Below are 24,094 nucleotides of genomic sequence, written 5' to 3' on the forward strand. Positions count from 1 at the left end.
TTCCCCCTTCCATGCTGCCCTCCCTTTCAAGCGTGTTCTACTTTTTATGCAAAACCCGAAGCCTCGAGGTCCCGGTGTTGCCATGACAGTGATGTTGCCATATGCCTTCAGTGGATTTGAGTTCCAAACTTTGAAAAAAAAAAAAAAAAAAGGCCTCAAAGAAGCAGGAGGGAGATGGCAGGAGAGAAAAAAGAGGAAAAAAATCAAACAGGGCATCGTCCTAAGAAGGGGAGAGAGCAGGAAAAAGCAGGGCAAAACCCTGAAAATATATTCACGGTGACATCATTGTCTTTCCCACAGAGACCATTGACTTGGGAGGCAGCGTCCATTCACCGTCCTGAAGCGGACTCGCCAGGGCCCCGGGAGCCATCGCTCTCGGCCTGAATGCCTTTTTTGTTGGGAAACAGTGGACTGTTTCTGAAGGCCTGCATAAATGACTGAGTAATTCCCTTCAGTTGCCAGGAAGTCTGAGCCACTTGTGAGCTAACAATAGTGAACTTTATCTCCTGCCCCATGCTGGAAGGTCCAGCTGTAGGTCCGAATTCTAATAAGGGCTTTGCTCATGCCTCTGAGGTTATGGTAATATTTTATCCATCTTTTTTCATTAAGATGCAGTCATGGCTGCTATTGAGAATTGGAGGCAGGTCCTGAGGAGCGAGGTGTCGGGGGGTGGGGTGGCTGGGGTGAGTGAGGGCAAGATGGGGGATAAAACCAAGGGAAAAGAAGAAGGAACATGGCTCCTGAATTAGCCTGATGGCTTTGCTTTTCAATATGAGACTCCGCGTTGATTTTGGGGGAGGAAAAGGAAAAGTCTCACTCTGACCCATCAATCCCTAAACCAGGAAAATTATTTTAGGGAATTTTCCGTGTTTCAAATGCTGCCTCTCTTGTCTCCTTTTTGGCAGAATGAGCAGCGACTGAGGCTAATGATGTGCTCAGAACTAGTGTGAGGCTATTGGGTTTCTTTCCGTGTTTGTAGGCAGATACTTATTTGTATTGTTTAGTGACCCTGTATCCCAGTTCTTAGCTAAGTGAAACACTAAAGTAATTGTTAGCTCCCTGCCTTGTTAGCTTCTGAGGACACACTGCAAAAAGTGCCTGTGAAGATGGTCAAGGCCATTCACCTGCAGGGAGACCCTCGAAGGACAATTTCGAGTGACTGATTACAGTGACGGCAGATGCTCTCGTGTTTATGGCCTTGTCTTTGTAAGGACCCAAACCCCAACAGAACAGTAGTATTATCCCAATTTGAATATGCATACACAACAGTTACTAATGCACTCCTGCCTTTGTAATGCGGCTCTCTTTCCCCAATTACTAAAGTCCTTTTCAGGTTTCTCATGATCTTAGCTTCTTATTGGGTGAAAATTAAAGATAAATGGGTGAAAGGAAGATGGGGATCTTCTGGGTGGGAAGGATAATAGCAAGTGCTTGACTTTTATCTCCTTGTAGTTCCTCCCCACAAAAATAATCCATAGGTAAGCCACACACTCAGCATTATCAGGAGATAGAGAATATCATAATCTACAAAATGATCCCTCAGTAGAGAAATAAACCACACTGCAGCAGAGCTTGCCATCCAGCACTGCAAGCTTGTGGGTGAAGGGTGTGGGGCTGGTGAGTTGAAATGACTTCATGACAAAAAGAGACGAGATGAAGACAACCTAGGAAAAGCAAATAAAATACCACCGCTGAAGGGAAAACCCAGCACTAAATGCTAAAATGCTGATTAGATTTTAGGACGTGGGGCTCCTGGCACCTGGTCCAGGGAAGTGAGCATCCACAGAGGTGGGCGACTTCTGGAGAAGAACCAGAACATGAAGAAAGTGTGGGCACCCACTGGAAACAGGGCAGTGAAGGATGGAAGGAGACAAGGTGGGAATGAAGGAGTTTACAGGTACAAGTGACGGACACCGACAACCATCCCTTTCTCCACCACCACAGCCAGCTCTGTCCATGTAAGGACACTGTGCAGAAGGCAACAGACACACAAAAAAGTACACTCTCAAACTCAAAAATCCTTCCCATGAGAGCAACAGGAATAGAAAATGTAGGTCACATTCATATAAAACTAGTGTAACAAAATTGAAAATATGAGTCAACACATAAAAGCTGATGAAAATTCTCTGAAAAAAAACATCAGCTATGAGGCAGAAGAGCATTGTAACAGAACAATTGAAACTGAATTAAATACACTCAAATAAGCATTCAAAGACATAAGGAAGACACCTTAAATCAAAAAATTAAAAATAGAAGTGGAGAACACACAAAAAGATACAAAACAAGAGTTAATGGGACTCAGGGAAGAAATAGTAGAGAATGACACAGTCATACAAGAAATGAGAGCTAAATGACAAGGTGCTGAAAGAATAGATTTGACTCACAATTTAATAAAGGCCAATAAAGACAACATTAAGGAAAACAACCAAGGAAATAAAATCAAGATACAATACAAAAGAAAAAGAGTGAGAGAGAAAATCATTGAAAAGTTACAGAAATAAGAGGCAAGCATATGTGTATTCAGCTTAATTTTTCAGCTCAGCTGAACCACACTGCCCGCCTAATTCAACACCAATCCAGGTGTTGCTGTGATGGCTGGCATTTTTCAGATGTGGTTAACATCTACAATAAGTTGACTTTGAGTAAAGGAGATTATTCTGAATGATGTGGGTGGGTCTTATCTGATCAGTTGAAGGCCTGGAGAGCAAAAAAACTAGGGTTTCCTGGGAAAGGAGAAATTCTGCCTCGAGAATGCAGCATCAGGGGTGCCTCAGTGGCTTAGTTGGTTAAACGCCTGACTCTTGATTTCAGCTCAAGTCATGATCTCAAGTGTCAGGCTCTGCACTCCGTATGGAGTCTGCTTAAGATTCTCTCTCAGAGAAAGAACGCAGCATTAGCTTCTACCTGAGTTTCCAGCCTATTGGTCTATTCTACAGATTTTGGAGTTGCCACCCCCAAATTGTATGAGTCATTTCCTTAAAGGAAATCTATGTATATCCTATTGGTTCCACAGGTCTGAAGAAATTATATAGATAGATAGATAGATCGATTGATAGATCAATCAATTGATCAGTAGATTAAATATAAATATAAATGTATACTCGATCTTAATTCTAAAATCTTTCTTAATTAGGAAACACTAGAGCCATTCCTATTAAGTTCAGGAACAAGACGAGAAGGCATTGTTCTAGAAGAATGGACCAATGTCATTTAAGTAGAGGAAACAATCAAAAGTGAAAGAATTGGAAAAAAAATAAACTCTCTTTGCAGGTGATGTGACAGGACATGAATCCAAGAGTGACAATAAAACTAATTTAATCAAAGTTAGTAAATAAGTAGGACTTTTTAAATTAATATTAATAAAAAATTAATATAAAAAAACCAATAGCCTTTATATACTTGAATGATGGGCAAGATATAATAAGTGAAGAGGTCCTAATTGTGAAAGCAATAAGACACAAAGAAAGTAAAAGTAAACTTAAAAATTACCGTTCAAACCTATGTGGGGGGAAAAAAAAAATCAACGACCTGTAAAATATGCCAGAGAGACCCAAAAGGAGATGGGGATGTTTCAACATGACCATTCTCCCCATGGCCCAGCCATATGTCAGAAATCTAGTATAATATAAGGGTGGTGTCTCAAATAATTGGGGGCAAAGAAGGACTTTTTAATAAATGACATTGGAGTAACTGGAGAGTCATAAAGAAAAAGATGAATTTAGATCCGTTCCACACACAACTTCAAGAATAAACTCTAAACGAGTTAGAGATCTAAATGGAAAAATGAAATTGTATGAGATCTAAAAAAAAGAAAGAGAGGTAAATTCTTCTACAGCCTGAGTGTAAGAAAATATTTTTCACAACAATGTAAAGTCCAGATTCAATAAATGAAAAGATTGATATGTTTGCCTACTTTACCCCCAACCCCCAAAAGCCCTCTTTCCATGGCAGAACCACATATATAAGTCAAAGGACAAATGACAGACTGTAAAAAAATATATACCTAATATATAAAGAACTTTAATATATTAAGGTAAAGGGAGCAAATATCATACAGAAAAATGAATACAAGTCATTCATGAATAGAAAATTAACAAAAAAGATATTAAAATAATGTTATATGCAAAAGAAGTTCATTTAAACTCATAATCAGAAAAAATAGTAAATTAAAACTACATTGAGACACCATTTCTCACCCACCTATTTAGACAAAAGAGCTTGGCAATTCACTCGATTGGCAAGGCTGTCTGGAAACATGCATTGCTGGTGGGATGAACATGGTATAGTTCCTACAGAGGGGAGTTTGTCAATGTCTAATGCAACTACACAGCCATTTATTCTTCAACGCAGAAATCTCACTTCTAGAAACTTACCCTGGAGATATAGCTCCAATAATGCAAAAAACAAAAGTGAAAAAAATGAAAAGAAAACTTTTCTGAGATTACCTTTTTGTATTGTTTTAAGATTTCAAAGAATGTTAATATTCTATCGAAAATTAAAAAAAGTAAAACAAGAATGGGAAGTAAATGGAACTAAAAGCAAGCTGAAACAAATGAATGCAACTGTATTTAAAATGAATAACAGGGACCCCTGGGTGGCTCAGTCAGTTAAGCGCCGACTCTTGGTTTCGCCTCAGGTCATGATTTCATGGGTGGTGGGCTCAAGCCCCATGTAAGTCTCCCTGCTCAGCAGGAGTCTGCTTGAAGATTCTCTCTCTCTGCCCCTCCCCTGACTCGTGCAGGCTCTCTCTCTCTCAAATAAATAAATAAATAAATCTTAAAAAAAGAAAAAGAAAAACAAAACCACATTGATGGGGAGAGAAGACATAGTCAAGTAAGTTATGAACAGGGCTGACTAAGGAGCCTCAGTCTTGGGGGGTGGGCAGGGGTGGGGTGGAGTCGGGGACTAACTGCCCACAATCCTCAGCTCCTTATTCAGTAGTTTGCTTTCCATTGTGAATATCTGAGTCAATTACGTGACTGTTTTAGATCTATTACAGTATTGACAAGTAGATGTATTGATTTTAGAAACCAGGTTCTTACTGTGAAAGAATGTGTATATATATGATATGAAGATAATAAAGAAGAATATAGAATAAAAATATGTATATAGAGTATATATAATATAATATATGTAAATGTATGTGTTATATATATTTAAAATCTCTCTATATATATGAATGAATTTGGATTTGACTGGAATGAATTGGAATTGGCTTTGAATTTGAAAAATTGGTATACACTTATGATTTCTAAAATAAAAGCATGTAAATGCATGCATATGTGTTATATAGGTATACGTATATAGGCAGTGTACTGTGTGTGGGTTTACATATGCCCCCAGCTCTGTCCACTGAAAGGGCACAGAGGCATAGCTACCCCACAAACAAGGAGGACACTTGGAATACAAATCTTGGTTTCTGGTTCCATTCTCTTTTGAATGGAACCAAAGCTGATTCTAGTGCTAGGTCAAGGATGGTACAAGAGGAACCTGGACTATTTTGTTGCCTCAGAAAAATCAAGATTCAAAAAGTGATGGATAATCTGTCAAAAGGACACACAGTTTCCAGGGGCTCTCATTGATCAATATGTAGAGTTTGAGTACCACACTAATTAAGGACAGTACTGAATTATAAACATTGGAAAAAACAAAAATCCATGAGACTAGGTTAATAATAGGTAGATCAATAAATGATCCTGGAGATTTTTTCTAGAGCTTCCGGAAGATGGAGACAAGGCCACTTATGAACAAGGTCTCTTTTGGAGTCTTCTGCTGAGGGCTGGGGTCAGCACACACTGGCAGTTTCCATCCTTTGAGGATGTACCTGCTTGGATTTACGGGTTTAGAAGATAGTAGATTAAAAATGTCTGAGAATTTCAATTGAATAACAACCACCAGAGGGTGTTTGACACATTTAAATTTATATAGTGGATTTGCATACCACACTGCAGGGTGAGATTTTTATATTCATATTTATTTCAGATGTGGGGATGGAGTCTTGAAGAGCTTGGAGCTGATTCAAGGCAGGTAGCCATCTAATATGTAGTGAGTAGGAAAGAGACTCCAAACTCTACAATAGCAGACAAAATATTAATAATAGAATGGGAAACTGTGAATATATTATTTTTATATTTTGTCATACAACTTTATCATCTATTTGGGATCCCTTTCCACTTATCTCTTAGGATTTACTGATGAAAACACTAAGTTCTAAATTTGGCCTCTCTCCCAAATTCACATTTGGCAAACGTGAGGAGTGGAGTGAAGTAACATGTCCTCTCCTTGCAAATCATCTAACGCACCACTTCCCCAGGAGCCCCTGACCTCAGGGTGGGGGCAGGGGAGTGGACAGATGTGTGTGTGTGTGTGTGTGTGCATTGCTGTTCGTACATATAATTACCTCTTCACTCATAATAAATATTTGGGGATGAGCTTTGACAGCTTTATTTTCTTCCTTCTTGTCTACAAACAGGCATGGGACAACACTCCTGTCTGGACGCTGGGCTTCTCGCACTGTGTGATGACCTTGCTACCAAAGGAATCCAGTAGAATTATAAATTCATTAAGGGATGAAAAATGACCTGAAACTACTGAATTAGGTCTCTTGCCTGGGATCAGAGCTGCTCTGTCAGCCTCTCTATCTGCTGCCTTAAGAACGGCATAGATCCCATAGCTTTTACTGCTCCCGATTCACTTGGAATTGAAAGCCTTGGTTGATTGATATATTTCAGGATCTTGGAATTGGGAGGTAAAAATGTCCATTCCCTATTTTCTAAAATATTGAAACAGATTGTTCCTAAAAACTTAAGATTGACCAAGGCTTCATGCCTACATCGTTAGAGTACAAGAAAGAGGTGCCAGATGCCTCTTTTCAGGACCAGCCTGATCCTGAAGAGTTGAAAGGTTCTGAGACAAACACCTCCTTCATTCTTAGTGCAAAACTACAATTCTGTACGGTGGAAAATGGCAGAATTAAAATAGGTATGTCTGGGAGAAGTGCTTTCAGGATAACTGTGAATTAATCAAGAAATATCTTCCTAAGTATCTTCTTTCATAGTTAAATCAACCTGGGAAATCCATGTAACTGTGGAACTATTAACAGAGCAGCTCTCTAAACTCACTATAGAATTTTAGAGAAGACTGTCACTGTTTGAAACTAAAGCCATGTTAAACTTTGACATCCCTTCAGAATAATAGAATTAATGGACTCATTTCCCGCTTGTGAAAATAGAAAGACAATGAATAATGACCAAACTTAGGAGGAATCCTTTTACTTTGCCCTCCATCAACTACCTTGCCATGCACACTCCATCTTGCCATATGTTGCGGTCTTTACCTGGTGAGTTTGTAAAAATGGCACATGGCTGTTCATGGCACGAGGCCAGGGACACAGAGACAATATAGGCTTATGGGCCAGGCAAAATGTTGTCAGACCTAAGGTCAGATCTTTATCTTTGTTGGCTCTTTCTTCAGAATTTCTGCTTCTAAACTTACCTTACAGAGAGCTAAATGATTCTCATTTTGAAATCCCAGCCACCCATCTAGAATAACATCTATGACGTTTCACACATTGCATGCCACACGATCATGCCAATACAAATCTCTTAATTCCCCAGAATATGCTGGTAGCTTCATTATTGTTAATTTTTGTTGTAAGGCTAATGAAGATTATTGCATATATTTCTTATCTTGAAGAATGCTTATACCAATATGAATGTAGTGTGTCCATTAACTTTATAGCAAGGGGGAAAGCTCTTCAGAATAGAATGAAAAAAAATTTGTAGAATTTATAAACTCTGCCAAGGAACACATCTTGTTTTGTGTTTCTTGTGGGAGGACTTTTAAAGGGGAAAAAACTAAAATACACTGGTTTGTGCCCAAAGGTAATACTACCCTAGCTCTTGTTGTCTGGTGGCTTTGTCTATTTTGCCCCTGGATATCCTAGAGTTTTGCCTCCTGTTATCAATGTTCTTTCTCGCTTTCTTTCTCCATCTGTTTTCAAGATTTCCTATCTTTCTAGTTTTTCTTTTTCTTTCTTTCTTTCTTTCTTTCTTTCTTTCTTTCTTTCTTTCTTTCTTTAATAGCTTGGCAGATTACTCTTTTTGCTGTTTATCTTTCTGCGTTGGAATCCAGTCATAGAAACTGAGCTATTAATAATACCCATTCTAGTCAGAAACAAGGTTAGCAGATTCAACTCTGCTTTCTTCCTCAGAAAATTGTACACACACACACACACACACACACACACACACGTTCATTCTCTTAACCTCTTTCAGACAATACTGGGCATTTGTAGTCAAATGGCCAATAGATTTTTTTGGAGAAGGAAGAACAGGTTTGGTCAGGAGACCTGGATGTCATATAATGGACATCTGGTCCTCGGGAGTTGACAGAGCCAGAGTCTGTGAAGTAGAGTCAGAGAATGGGAAAACGTAAAATAAAGAAATAAAGAAAAACCACATATTATTCTAATTGATATATATTTATGTGAATATTTGTCATTTTATGTTCTTCCAGTAGTTGGGTTAAACTCAGAGTTTCAGGGAGTTTTAGTACATCAGGAAATAACACTCTTCGTCTGTTCTGAAAGTGGTATTGTCAGGCACAAGGCCATGGAGAGATTTGGCCATGGCCTCGGGGAGCCCAGGACAGTGTGAGCCCATTGTGCATTGAGCAGGAGTTCATGATGTGCCATGACCTGATTTCAGTCACATGTCCATCCATTCACCAAGTAAGATTACTCAACAGCATGTCTTGATAGACAGCTTGGAAAAGATGAAAGATTTTGGCCATTTAAAAAACAAGCCAAGAGAGTGCTTGATAATTTATTGGAAACAGAAATGGGTGAGGAGGAGGGCTTGAGGGTGGCTCTCTGGTCATCACTTAGAGAAATGCGTGGATGATGATCCTACATATCAAAAAGATGATGGCAGAGCAGAGAAGAGAAGGAGTTTCATTTTGAGCTGGCCAAGTGTGAGATGCTGGTGAGAATTTTAGCGGAAAAATCTGGAAGGGGTTTAGATATACAAAGCTGAAACTCTACACTAAAAAACAGCAATTGTGAACAAAGAAACACTGGTTAATCCAAAAGAATGCATACATTTCCAAAAGTGAGAAAAGAAAAGGCTCAAATGGAACTCTGCCTCCCTCTCCCCAGAACACTGTAATAAATGGATGATGGAAAAAAACCTTGTGGATAAGGGTGTGACCAGAAAACTAGAGGAAAACCAGGAGAGTGGGGTGTTTAGGAAGGCCAGGGAAGAAAAGTATTCGAAGAATACAGGAATGTTCAACAGCACAAAGTGTTTCAGAGGGGCCAAGGCCTTGAGGCCTAGACGTGGTCCATTTAAGAACTCGAGAGTCACTGGTGATCTTGTCATGGGGCTCCATTGGGGGGCAGAAATCTGAGGGTCTGGGTTCAGGGAGGCTAGAAGTTGATACACTGTAGTATCTCTGACTTGGCCCTCACTGGCCAATATTGAAACATCCAAGTGTGTTCCGGACCAGGGAGCCCTGCAGCGTACTCTTCAATCTCCTACTCATTTTCCAGAAATTCACCAGGCTGCTCTGCAGATAAGGTCTTCATTCACGCACCAAACAAATTTCCTGCAAGTTGGATTTTAACTTCTTTTGCAGATCTTCCATGTCCTGTATAAACATTCCATTTCCACTTTATTTTCTATATCATTCTGCTCCACCTTGCTTTCTTTTTCTGGCCAGAATTAGCTTCACTAACCCAAACTACTACCATCTGGTCCCTTGGAGTCAATGACTTCATTAAAAAGGGGGAAAAAAAAAAAACCCTCTCAATGAATGCAACTCTGGAAGTCTAGGAACAATGGTGAATACCTCTGACTCATTCTGGACCCTTTTCCACAGCTCTGTGGATCAGCTGTGAGCTGACCTTTCGTTCACGGATGATAAGGGATGACTCTGCGGCATCGAGCAGCATGGTTTTCTCTAAAATTCAGCCATTCACATATTTGCCAAGAGTCTCTGTTGAAAGGATCGTAGGAAAGGGAAACCCAAAAGTTCAGGCATCTATTTCCTACCAACTTCTAAGCCTAAGCTCTGAGCCCCGCGCTGGGCCCCATGGTTCTACCCTTTCAACTCTAGAAATCTCTTGCTGACAGGCTTCCTCCTGATACTCCGGCACTTCCTGTTTCCCTCAACAGGAAACCCTGCAAAGGAGCTGTCCTCCGCTTCTTTCAGAGCTTCCATTTCCCTCCAGAATAAGGAAATGCTATTATGCATATCAGCTGGAAATTGAACAAAAGAAAATGAGCCCACTCACATAATAATCACCTGGTGCGCACGCACACACACACATACACAGGGGACTTTGGGAAGTTAAACACACGCAGCTTTCATGACAAACACATAAAACCGGGACTACTTGGACTAAAGTGGGTCTAATTTTCCAGAAGACAATAGAATAGTACAGTAAGATAGTGTGATGTATGGATATAGACTGTGGGTGACTCAGGCTTCCCTAACATGCTGAGAGGCTATGGGCAAGTCGTTTAAACTTTCTGAATCTCAGATGCCTCCAATATTAAATGGGGATAATATCTTAATGGTTGTTGAGGGGATTAAGTGAGATAATTCACACTGACAGTTTAGACAGTGGCTGACACACAGAAAAATGCAAAATACTGATTATTAATTACCCTACTTTTCCTGTAGGAAATTATAATGCTTTAGGACTATGAAACATTCATCCTGAGTATATAAAAGGTCATGTTATTTGAGGCAATGCTATAGAGAAAGCCATAGGGAACAGAGTCCGTGTTGAACTATTGATCCACACGGTGCCCAGGACACTGGGGAGTGCAATGGATCTTACCAATAAACAGTTTGATTTAACCGAGTGTATTTTTAGCACCTTCCATGTAGAACAAGATGCCACTGATCGAGTTGAGCTAAAGGTTTTCCCCTCTTTCCATTTATCCGAATATATCCAAATATAAGAAACATTGGACGGTTTCTTTACAACAGAAACCTCGGGATTTTGAATTGCATTCCCCCTTGGGAAGTGTTTGGCATGGTGTAGACAGAGTCTCCAAGCTCCTCATAGGAGGGAAATCCAGGCAAATAGCTCAGGACAGGGAATGGTATGTGCTCGTCTAGCATCTGTGACCACGATGCTGATCTTAGGGTCAACCCAGGGGGACGCGCATCGAGTCAGCCCCGAGACGCAGCTGTGAGCTTCCCCGTCTGCACGAAGCCGCAGCGGCCAGAGGACAGCCCCCCAAGGGGCTCCCATCAGTCACATAAGTTTATCTTCAGCCGCCTTCACACCCTCGGAAACACCACAAGCAAGGACAGCTGATGTGAAACAAGAACTCTGATGTCACCGAGGAGGGTGAAGAACAACACGTTACCTAAAGAGTATAAATAACCAAGTGCTGGCCTCTGTGTTCATGCTCCCGTAAGCCCTTCGGAGCTGGTTGACCCTTAATGCTAAATACTAACAGTAATCAAATGGAAGCTGTGACAATTCCCTGTCCTTTTGGTTTTGCTTTCCCTCTTCGCCTCTCATTTTCCCCTCCCTGTTGTCAAAACTTTAAGTGATAGACACGACATGCAGGCTTGGGGTTCACTGGGGTGATCTGCTTGAGTCATAACCCGAGGGGTATTAGAAGTGGAGCTCCCAGATGCTGCAAAGTACTCCATTCAAATGGACCCTGAATACAAAAAGAAAGCAACCCGTGGGTAAAAGAACAGAATGAGAGAGTATTATTTCTTAGCACCACGCTGAGACTCTACAAGAAGGCTAGGATCCATCATGCACACGAAAGGAAAGCAGGAAAAAGATTTTGGCCAGAGCAGGTGCAAAACAATTGAGCGAGGGGGCTAAGAACGGGCCACCCTTGAGCAGCTGGGGCCATGGGCGGTGCAGGCAGCACCTGTTGGAAGTGCTGGTCCACCTGCACCAGGGGCAGGGCACCCCTGCTCCAGAGGATGCATGCTGGGGAATGGGGGAGCAGGGCGGGGGGCGGTGCTCTTAGGGTCTTTCATTTATTCCCAGCCGATCAGTTCTGTCTTTTTGCTCCACAGAACTCTATTTTCAACCCGTGTGTTTTATTATTATTTTGGGAAAGCTGTTGCATTTCTACTGGGTTGCACTGTTACTTTAAAATAATTTGTGAGAATTTCAAGCGAAGTCATCAACTTAGAAATAAAAATGGGGCAATCTGATTAACCTTCTTTGAAGGAGTGTGGGGGGCAATATGAACAGAAGGCATTATTTTTTGTGAACTGGAGACGCCTCTCCTTCTATTCCTCTATCAGCTGTGCAGAATGCTGCACGCATCTGTATGTTTCTAATACACAAACGTTTCCATGTGTGCACTAATTGTATAGGTTGGTTCATATGTGTATATCATTTATGAATGTGTATATACGTAATCTGCAAATTTGTTTGGCTATATCTAAAAAGGAAGTCTGGTAAGCTCTAGCAAGAAAATGAGATAGTAAATAAATAAATCCCATATTCGCCCAAATTCCTTCCCTCTCACTGATACCACTGTCCTGCAGACCACCCTCCTCTCCCATTGGCCCATTGGGATCGTCTCCCTCTACCTCACCCTCCTGCTAGCTTGTCTCCACAAGGAGCTACAGTGGTCTTTCAAAAAGTGACAAATCATGATACTCCCTTGCTGGAAAGCCTCCCATGAGAAGAAACCCAAGCGTTAAAAGAGATTTAAGTGAAACATTAACCAGTTGCAATATATGAACTCTATTTGGATCCTGATTCAAACACGCTAACAAAAATTATGCACACATACAATTCTAAAACACTGACACAGTATTTCATAGTATTTATTTGATGCCCTTCAACGTACAGGTGTGATATTTGCTGAATTGTTTATGGGAGAAACGCCACGCCATGGCGTCTGGAATTTGTGTTAATATCTGGTCAGGATGGGGAGGCCTGAGTGAGCCTTGGATAGAATAAGGATGGCATGACTTGTTCATTGTTGAAGCATGCTGATTCGTAATGCCCCTCTCTATACTTGGAGTATGTCTAAAATCATCTATAACCTTTTCTTTCTTTCTTTTCTTTTCTTTTTTGGTGGGGGGAAGAGGGGCAGAGGGAGAAGGAGAGAGAGAATCTTAAGCAGGCTCCACGCCCAGCACAGAACCCAACACGGAGCTCGATCTGACGACCCTGAGATCATGACCTGAGCTGAAATCACCAGTCAGATGCTTAACCGACTAAACCACCCAGGTGTCCCTAAAATCATCTATATTCTTAAAACAAAAAATAGACAAATAAAGTCCTCCATGACTTACCATGCACTTGGAATAAAATCCAAGGCCCCACAATGCTTGACCTGACCTGAACTGACTTGCCAACATCCTCATCTCCAGGCTCTCCCTGGGCCCCAGGGCCCACCAGACTGGCTTCCTGGGGTTCCTCCAACACGTACAGATCTTTCTTGGCCCAGGGCCTTTGCACTTGTTCTTCCATCAGCCTGGGACATGAATGCTCCAGCACTGGTCCTTCACATCTCTCAGGACTCCAGTTAAATGTCACTTTGATGTCTCTGGCCAGCCTCACGGACATGACCGTATAATTCGTCCCGCTTTGCCCTGTTTCACCTCCTTTCCATATGTTACTCTCACTTGTTTTCTTGGTCATTAAGGTCTTCCCTCGAATCTTCTCTGACTTGTTCACTCATCTGCCGCAGGCTTAGAATAGAGACTGGTGCATGGCAGGCATTCGACAAATATTTGTTGAATGAATCAATTTAATGTTATAATCCCCAGTACACAGCAAAATTTGTTCCTTTGTGTGGTAGGCTTTTCCTTTTTCTCTCTTTTCAAAACTAGATTGAGAGGGACAGAAAAAAGAAAATTCTTTTCTTATTCTCACTCTCTTTCACTGGAAATTATAACAGAGGAATAGACAAGAGAAGACGAAATGTTCACATTCTCCCTGTAAGGACAGACTCCTGTTAGTGGCAATACTATTGAAAGGAGCGAAGTAGAAAATAATTCTTAGGAAAAAAAGAAAGAAAAGTGCTTTCACTTCTGTAGTCTCTGTGGGTTCTGGTTGGGTGCTAAGAAGAGATTCTCCCATCCTGCTCATTCTGCAAAAGCCTTCCTTACCCAGCCTGCTCCAGCTTCCATCCCCACTTTTCTCCCTTCCTGAGTCTCCAAGGAGCCGGCATAACCAATATTCAAAAACTCTAATCCAGTTACCAAGAAAATAACAACTTGTCAGGGACAGTACCTTGAATAATGAAAATAGATCTTTTCCTTCCAGAATCCAAGTCTTTCACTGTTTTTCCCTTGTTCTCTAGACTCCATAAGCCTCCACTCTAGTCTCTGCCTCTGTGTCCCCTCTTGGTATAAATACAAGGTCAAAAAAGTTTTTTTGATGTTCTACCAAATACCATTACAAAATAAAACCTATATGCAACCACAATGTAATACCTTGTCAGTCAAAAGCATAGGGCACATTTTGCCTAAGGGGACACTGTCATGGAAGCCAGGGGGTTAAATTCATTTTTAATTTGCCCACAGATGGATGCACCCAGTTTTTCCTTTATCAGAGAAGCGTACATCCATAGCACTGCAATAACAAATATTCAGGAAGCAGCATTCACTGTGAAATGTAACAAAGGGAATTAGCCACAGTATGTGAACAGTAACTTTAAATAGCAGGAGCAACAAAGAGAGCTGCGCCTGATAAAGGAAAACTGGTAATTACAATATTAGTCCCCTTTCCACATTAAGTCTCTAAACTATATTCAAAGGTTACTTACGATTCCGTCCTTTCTCCCATCAAAATAGAGCAAAATAAAATATAATAGAGACAAACTGCTTTTCTCGATTCTTTTTACAAAATGGCAAGTCACTGTAAAATATTCTTTCACAGAATACAAGTTCTAATTGTAAAAATTAATTTTAAAAATTTTTTAAAAAATTTAAACTATTTTCATCGAGACTATTTTCCCATGCCAGCCTCGAGGGAAGAAGAGTAACAAACCTCATCTTTCTCAGGCTTCATCCAGGAGCAATGGACTGCAGCTTTCCTCGTTAATATTTAATCTAAACTTTATTAATTTTTTTTAAAAAATAAAAGATTCTTTGTCTAATTTATGCTCACCTCCAGGATTGCTCTAAAGCATGGCTTATGTGATATAAGGCCCCCATAAAAGACTGTATTATCTTGAGCTCTCTTTATTATCATTTTAGTTCAGCCATATTTTTCTTTTTAAGCTTTAAAAAGCATTGATCTGAGACAAGCCCTCACAGTGAAACTGTCTCCCTGCAAGAACACTGCATCAGGGAATGCTCCCCAGCAGCAGAGCTTCTGTTCTCCTGGGAACCATAACCAGGAGTCTGAAGCCACCAGCCAGCTGACAAGAAGTCAGGAGAGTACCTCAAGAATGTCTTTCCATAGGAATGGCTTTCAGAAGAAGATGCACAGAGTCTTTCTCCTATCATTCCATTATACTCCCTTCTGCTTACCTGATGAAAGGTTTTCATTTCTGAGCTAACCATTTTAAGAAGGCCAGGAGTAGTCACGTGAATATCCCAAGAAAGACGACCAGTATAATAAGCGAAATGAAAATCAATGAGCAGGGGATGCTTAGAAAATTAATCACTTACAGGAAACACGGTAGACCTTCAATCTTTAGACGGTCTGTCAAGTGGGAGATGAAGTAGACTTATTCTGTATGACTCTAGGAGGGTAGGATGAAGATCAACAGATGGAAATTGTGTGACAAAATACCGTAACTCGATATAAGGACTTCCTTACAATTAGTCTTTTCCCAAAAATTAAATAGACTGTCCTGCAAGGTAGAGAGCTCTTGGTCTCTGGAAGGGCTCCAAAGACGTCGATTGATAGCATTGTCAGGTCTGCTATTGAAAGGTCGCTGCCTGGGGCACCCCAAGGTAACATGGCTGTGTGGCAGAGCCCGAGACCCATCCACAGCCAAGTTGAGGTAAAGACTTATCTCGGAGAAATGCAGCCAAGCTAGGGACTACGTTACATTTCTCAGCCTCTTTTGCATATGGTTGGGGTCTTGTGACAAGTTCTGACCACTGGAGCGTAAGCAGAGTGATGGCTGCCATTTCCACACCATCGCAGTTCAGTTCGGAAGCCAGTAGCTCCTCTTGGCCCTTCCCGCCCCCCCCCATCTGGGTGCTGAAGACTCTGAGATCCTGCTGGAAGGCACAGCCGTGGTGGGGAAGGAGCCCGAGACCATGAAGGCTGCCCACAGACCAAGATCACACGCGCTGGACCAATACATAGGCCAGTATGGAGCCAGCGTAATGCGGGGACGAATTTGTTTTTTACAGCACCTGGCAGGACTATAGCATATCCACGAAGTTTTCTCCCAAATGTAAAGTGTATGGATTCTGAGTAAATCTGGATTATTTCTGGAATTTATGCATTACTTAGGAAATCTGGAAACTTCTTTTTTCAGGCAATGATTTCCCTTAGAATGGGTGGTTATGAATCAGTTCTGTTTCAAGCCTAGTTAAGAGCCCCTGTCCTGACCTGTTTTAGCCAAACCTTCTCAGTTAAGCAGAAAGTATCATTCAGCAGGCGAATAGGTCCATTTTCGCTTGCGTTCCGCACTGTCATTTTCAGGGGGGCATAGAATTCTTGAGCAGTGCTGGGGATACTCAATCGTACGTTATTTCTACCGGTGAGAGTTTGAGGCCAAAGGCCATAAAAGTAACCCTGGGTGGTGCCAAGATGGGCATTGCGTTATTGGACCAGAGCGAGGTACATTAACCAGGAGCCAGAAACCAGGACTTTTCTCGAACAAAGACTCAGAATATTTGCCACCTTAGTCTTGGCAAGGCGCTCAAAGGCACGGTCTGTGAAACTGGATTTCTTCTGTGCACACATCATTCTTTTCCTTCCCCTTTAAAGGGTATTTAATTTCCATATAACTGTGAAGGCTGGAAGCATGCTTAGGACCAAAATAGCACCGATTGTGAAAAAGCGTAACCTTGGTTAAACATTCACATCGTTATGCTGTGCTCTGTGGCCATTAACTATTAATGTGCCGAAGTTGTTTGGGATGAAAATATGGGTCATCTTTTGGAGAGGAGAGCCCTGAGGCAACAGGAGGTTAATCCTTTGTCAGCGGCCATGTCAATCTACGGCAAAACCAGGTTCAGAAGCCGACGTGTTTATTTCCCTTGGCTGCACTCAGTTGGACACTGAGAATGTTATTACTAAAAGATCAAACCTTCATCTCAAGCCAAATTCCTGCAGAGGGAGGGGAAAGGGACAGCCAGCCAGCCTGTTTTTCTGTTGTGAGCTTGGGCTAATCTATACGTACACACAGACCCATATTTAGAACACGTTTGTGAGATTGACCCTTTCAGAGCAGCCTATGCACCCATATATTGCCATGAAAACACTCCCAAGAACAGGGGTCCCCCCGGCCCCCCTCCCCCCCCGACCCCACGTATTAGCAGGGACTGTAACTCTCTTTGGTCTCCTAAATCTGCTAGGGAAGAATTTGCCTGCTCCGGAAATTGATGCTGTCTGTCAAGGACACAAAGAATTGGTGTCTTTCTCTTGGGAGGGGGGGGGCGCTTCCATCACTTTGGCAGGCAGAAGTATAACTCATTTGGGGCCATAATGGGTCAATACTGTCAATATGGCTTGGAGTTTACATTCAGCTTTTCTTTGACTAAAGAAATGAGTGTGATGTATAATTAGAGCTTAGGAAATGGTGTCAGCATTTTTCCCTCAGAGAAAGTGAGTGGAGACAAGTGGCCGGAGGGGCGGAACCATGTGACCTGTGAGCCCTTTCTGTGAAGCTTTCTGTGATGTTAGTGCCGGCACACTGGCCTCTGCTCTGACCAGAGGGACTGCTGATTTGGAGTGCGCTCAGCTCCCTAAGCTTGCTGTTCCCTGCGTCTAGGACGGGCCCAGAGGTTCAGAGTTCCCAGGCCCGAGGGACCCCATTGTGGCTAAATTATTGAGCCCAAAGTCACTCACTGCTCTGTGGGCACCACGTTGGTCTGTCACTCAGAAACGTACCTCCACGGTCTTTGAGAGGGGCCCTCGAGGGCCTGGCAGCCAGGCCCCTCCGGGGCGCTCAGCTGGCCTCCGTGGGCCCTGTGCTGGGGGCCCCGTGCGAGGCTGCCAGGGCAAGTAGGAGCCCGGATCCCCTCACCCCCTCACTCCACGGAAAGATGACACAGAGTTGGCTTTGCTGTATGTGGACGTGTGAACGTGTGACTAGAGCTGCAAGGCAGTTAAGAATTCCTTCTCCCAGGTCTGGTGACCCTAAGAACGCAGGGACACACATGGCCGCGGCTCCCCCTAGTGGCCGGTGGGATCCCGTCCAGAGCTGTACTCCTACCTCAGCAAAGAGTGTGCAGGAGATCCCTGATCCCTCTCTCCCTGCTTCTCTTGACATTCCCAGGGCCCGGGAGGGAGTCTTCTATGCCCTGGTGTCCTCCATCCCAACAGCACGGGCACCAGGGGGTTCCCGGGAGCCCAGGTGCTTTGGACAAAGTGCCTTCTACTCCTACCTGCAAACCTACCCTGGTGTCTCGCTTTCCAGACTGTAGCTGGGGTGCCTTGGCTGCGCGAGATGCTGGGAAGCAGACCCCTCATGCAACCGGATAGTATCTGTGCCCTCCCCAGACATCCTTGACGTCTTGGTTTGATTCTTACATGGATGTTGTGAAAATTTTTTCAACAAACGTTAATCTGCATAGTTCTCCCACAACCATAAGAAAAGCTGCCAACATCGATGAAACTGACACAAACCACCACTGAACAAGGAATATCTGGGCTCCCAAGCTACCTTGCTTCTGCTGAGAATGAAGAATGACTTCATTTTCACTTTTTCTCTTGAATTCTACTTCTCTTATCAAGGAAATTGCACTCCCCAGACACGAGCCGTGGGACCTGTGCTGGGGCTGCGGACCCGGCACGGGGAGGCACGCATGTCCGAGTGTGAGTGCTGGGTGGTCCGTCCACGCTCGCGTCTGGCCCCACTGCATACGGGCCTCTCGGTGTTCAGCAAGTTACTGGACTGTCCTTCCGTGTCTCCACCTGAGCAGTGAACCTCCCTGAGAGCCTCGATGAGGATCAACTGAGATGATCCTCGGAGACCAGTTAGGACTGTGCCCACCGCTCAGTAAATCTCAGCGGTTGTCATTGGAACCAGGAGATCACCCCAACCGTACACTTCCTTGGGCTTCTGTCCTGGCATGTTTATGCTTCAGGATTTTGCCAAAGTCAAAGTAATTTTGTTTTAGAAATTTAAGAAAAAGGCAGTGCTCTCTAAGGAGACCCTCCTCGACCAGCGCCAGCTTGCAGTGTATGTTTACAGCTGATGCAACGGGTGGAAATAAGAGGCTTTGGGGTATTGGATGCCTTCAGAGTGGAGTCATGGGATATTCTTTATTTGTAGGCAGCTGGTTAAATTCTGACCTGAGTTATCTTGGGATGGCTTTTAAGTGGCCTGCGTGAGATGCATTTCGGGCTCAAGCCCAGTTCCTACAGGACAGGTGTCCACCCGAGAATGTTGGCACCGGTCTTGGAAACTTTGGTGGGGAGACCAGGGCTCAGATCAATCAGTTCAAGGGCCCCAAAGATATCCCAGCCCCAGAAGGGCCACTGGCAGTGGTCTCAGGCATAAAAGCAAGGAAATCAACTATGAGTTGTGAAGCCAACAAAACCGACATTGATGGTTCTAAAGCGATCCCATCCCCGCCATGTCATAGAAGTAAATACATTAGCAGGGTTGGGGGCACGGTTTATGCTTTCAGTAGAAACTGCGACCCTGAATTCAGTGCTGCGAGGACATACCGAATCCATCTAAACAAACCTCCTAAATCACAGGTCTTGCTGTGACAAGGAGGTGACATTTCAGCCTCCCCGAGTCCCCAGCTCAGGCCAGCCAATGCCCGTGTTTTCCCTCTGCCCATCCTGCCCTCTTGTTTACTCCCACCTGCTTTATCTCTGCAAGCTGAGATTCCATATTTTTCCCATGGCATAAATAAACTCAACTTGTCTTTTTCAAGGTGACTAATTGTAAAGAGTAGCCAGACTTGGGGGAAATGGTTACTAAACTTACGTGTGGGGGAAATACGTCTTGTCTCTTTGGTATGAGATGGAATGGCCCTGTTTCCTGAAGGCACCTTCATTATCATCCCTCACCTTTTTTTTTTTTAAACGAGAAATTCCCCAGAAGGAATGAGAACATTTCTGGCGGCGTCTTACTTTTCCTCACATCTGTCTCTGGCGTTCCTATGGACTCAAGTGTGCGGGGAACTTGAGGAACTTGAGGAGGCCCGAGGAACCCCAGAGTTTAGTGAATGAGGTCTTCACTGAGACTGAGCTTTGGGACGCAATGAAAGAAGAACCTCAACAAAGGCTTCAGCATCCCCGATACGTAACTGACCAAGATGAACGTGGCCTTGCCCCCGCTCCCCTCACCCCTGCGTCTCCTTCCACCCGAGCGTCTTGGGCCAGGCCGCGTGGAGGGGGGCTTAGGAACATGTCCTCTTGCGCTTCCCCTTTGGGGAGGTGGCTGTCACTGGGGTTGACACTGGGTTTGTGCACAGTCGGGAGTGGGTGCCCGATAATTGTAGTATTCCTCAGGCACTTTTGTCTCCCGGATACGGGACCGTGGCAGCTGAAACACTTTATGAAAATAGCATTAAAATGTGTAATGTACCATAAATAAGCAGAAAGACACAGCCAGGAAGCTGTGCTAATCACTGCTTTGATGTAGTATGAATTACTGTATTTTTTAAGGGCCTCATGTTTCTGACTGCTTGTTTTGACTCAGCTGCCACTGCTTTTGTGAAGGCTTGGACCCAGTTCTCCACCTCTTCTCCCCTCCGCGGTGACAGCTGTCGCCCCTTGACTCACAGGAAAACGATTTCCCCACCCTTCCCCTCCCTCCCAGCTCTTTCCTGGCAGGACTCCCTGCAGATCTGCACCTCTCCTCCCCTTCCCGGGGGTGCAGAGGGCAAGGACGGCCGCCTGGCTCCTGTCCAGGCTCCCAGGGCTCCTGTGTCATCGGCCAGACGGCCCCAGCCCTGGGCAGCAGCATCCTATTTTTACTCGGGTAACCGGGCCCTCTCTTATTTCGTTGGCCGTGTCAGGAAATGGGGTTTCGGTTTGACAGTGTACCAGGGAGCTGGTGAGAGTAATTCCCTCGCTGAGAGGAGCTTGCAGGAGGGAAGCAGGCTGGGCTCCAGTGTGGAGTCGGGGCATTCCTGTTTTCTGTGCATGCTGACGGCCCACTTCAAAAAGGGGCCAGATCCCGAATTGCTACTAAGGAGTCTAGGAGTCCTTAGGCTTGATAAGAGCTCAGTGCCTTCCTTGATCTTAGGATCATATGGATGACACAGGGCACAGGTAAGTGCCGGAGGCTGTCTCCGCTTTGTAAGCACCCAGTAGCCCCTTTCAGACAGGACCTCTGGCAGCCCCCGAGCGCGGCCCAGTGGGGATCTGGGCGCAGACCCTGCTGGGTGCCCGGCTCCAACGGCGCCCTCTTGTGGCCAGAAGGGCTGTGCACACACTTCTCTTCCTCTAAAGATTTTATTTATTTGAGAGAGAGAGAGCACAAGCAGGGCAAGAGCAGGCGGAGATACAGAACCAGGCTCCCCGCCGAGCAGGGATCCCGACGCGGGACTTGATCCCAGGACCCTGAGACCATGACCTGAGCCCAAGGCAGATGCTTAACAGGCAGAGCCACCCAGGCGCCCCTCTCTCTTTCTTTTTTAAAGAACAATATTTTTAAGTATTTTCTCAATTTTTATGTGCTCTTCTAATCCTTGGAGCAAAAAGCATTCGCTGTTGAAGATGAGTAGGAAGAGGTTCACCATCATCCTCGTGGGTTAAAGCCATGGTCAGGCTCTGCTCATCCCCTCAAACCCGGACACTGAACACATTTCCACAAAGGTCTCCTTGCCTTATAAATAAGGATCCTTATTTATACATGTGTCTCAAAATTAAACTAAATTTCTTAAAACTGTTTTTTGTTTTTTTTTTCTCGCAACTTTGTTCAGAGAGTAAGAGCTGTCGTCTGGATAGAGTCCAAAGGCTGAGCCCTTCCCAAACCACCACTTCCCACCCGTGTGTGGGCGCATCTGTGTCCACTTTGTTAAACCATTTGGTACGAGGAGCTGGCCTCCAGGGACCGACCAGCGGGTGGGCACCCTCCTGCCTCCTCACGCTGGCTTCTCTGGGGCGCCAGGCCCCGCTGCACGTCTACGTCCCTCTCCTGGTCCACCAGGCCTTCCCATCTTCAAGCGCTGTCTGCCTTCACCTGTTGGGGACACTTCCCCTTCTAAATCCCTTGGCGCTCCCAATTCGTGCTATTGGGTCTCTTGTATCTTCTTGTAACCACTCTGAACTCCCTCCCCGGGGAGATTATTTCTGTGGGTTGGGGCCAAGGTTTTACCTTTTTCCCCACTTTTTTTCTCCTTGGTTAAAGTGGTACCAGCAACTGTGGACTGTTTACTAATAATCTTGTCCTGTGCCTCAGTTTGCCTAATCTTCACTCTGACCTTGTGGAGTCTGTGTTAAACTATTCTTATTTCCACCTTACAACTGCAGGAAGGCTAGAGACTCTGACCTTAGCCCTGGTTCTACATGAGGAGGGTGGGGCTGGGGCTGTGACCCTGACCACAGGTTATGTTGTCTCACTTAATCAGCCCCAGGGTCTTCAAAGAGGAGACCCTGTCATGTGAGTTCATTCTGGATGGTCATCTGAACACGCATGATGATAAAGGCTTACTTAAATTCTCTGTTTTTGAATGTGAACATAGTGAAATATTTGGAAAAGCAAAGCCTATTTTATTTTATTCTTTAAGATTTTATTTATTTATTTGAGAGAGAAAGCAAGCGAAGGAGGAAGGAGAATAGACAGTCTTAAGCAGACTCCTCCCTGAGCGCTGAGCCCAAAACAGGGCTTGATCTCATGACCCTGAAACAATGACCTGATCCAAAACCAAGAGTCAGACACCACCCAAGTTTATTTTATTTTAATTATTGCATATTGTTGAGTGTTGGAGAAGATATATAACAAATGCAAATTAGGATCTCTCTTTCTGATACTCTCTTTTGGTAGGTAAAGTATCATTACGTAACCCGTTAGGACGCTGCTGCCTCCAAGTAACAGAGAACCAACCAAACTGGGTTAAACAGGAAATCAATTGGTCACCCCTACTTGGAGGGTTTGGACAGAGGCTTACATGATCAATGGCTCCAGCTCCAATAGCAAGCACTTTTGGATCTGCCTTCCTTCAAATAATGGTTTTATTCTCAAGTTGGTGATTTACTCTTGAGCGAAGATTTGGTAGTTCTGAGACCCATTTGGGGCAGGCAATGTTCAGAGGAAGAGGGTAGAATAGCTGGCAGGCTTTTTCTGAAACAGCTGGAAAGAAGTCTCTGGATTCCCTATGTGGGCTTGCCTTTGTCCCAACATTTCATCTTACGAATCCTGCAGTGGCCAGCCTGGTCCTAAGGCTGGTCCTCTACTGCAGCAGGGCTGAGCTCAGCGCCAGGCGGCGGGGGAAGGGGGGGGGTACATGGAGAGATCCCTGAAGACCACTGGGATTCCACAAGAAAGCAGGAGGAGACGACACCTTTCCCCAGTGAGAATCCTGGCATGGCACGTGGTAGACCTTTTGTTTTGGTTCTTCACTTGTGGGAATGACTTTACACTGGGATGACGTGTGCACATTTTATTAATCAGTATGTCACATCAGTGGGATGACCGGAGAGGGGGAAGTGAGTCTGAAGCCATGGCAGAAAGCCCAGCTTACATCAACCACCCTCTGTATTTTTCGGACTCCCGGCTGTATTTTTAGTGCTCTGCCTTCGTCATTAATTCACCATGTGCTTACTGAGCACTCAGCCTGCATCTGGCCCAGCTCCAGGGGCTGGAGACACAGTGGTGAGCCAGGCTGACGAGGTTCCTGCTCTCCTGGTGCTCATGTCTTAGAGAGGGGAGAGGTCAGTAAACAGATTAACAAAAGGGATCACTTTGACTAATGGGAAGTGCCATGTGGAAAACCAAATGGAATGATTTAAAATGGAAGAACTGAGGGGCAAAGGAAGAACTGGCTG

General features: G+C 44.0%; 1 long non-coding RNA gene across 2 annotated transcripts in view; it reads left to right on the plus strand.

Annotated features, from left to right (window-relative positions):
• Window positions 1–6,680, plus strand: part of LOC141372934 (uncharacterized) — a 71,190-nt gene extending 64,510 nt beyond the window's left edge. Inside the window, exon 5 of one of the 2 annotated variants that reach the window (XR_012378465.1) lies at window positions 6,473–6,680. This is a non-coding gene — a long non-coding RNA (uncharacterized lncRNA). Of the gene's footprint in view, window positions 1–300; window positions 638–6,472 lie in introns of those variants that run through there. The other variant, XR_012378464.1, reaches the window with a different exon arrangement.
• Window positions 6,681–24,094: the final 17,414 nt, after the last annotated feature.

Source organism: Callorhinus ursinus, unplaced genomic scaffold (assembly GCF_003265705.2).
Source record: "Callorhinus ursinus isolate GAN/ISIS: 27379988/994484 unplaced genomic scaffold, GSC_fseal_2.0 scaffold6, whole genome shotgun sequence".
NCBI classification, from domain to species: Eukaryota; Metazoa; Chordata; class Mammalia; order Carnivora; family Otariidae; genus Callorhinus; species Callorhinus ursinus.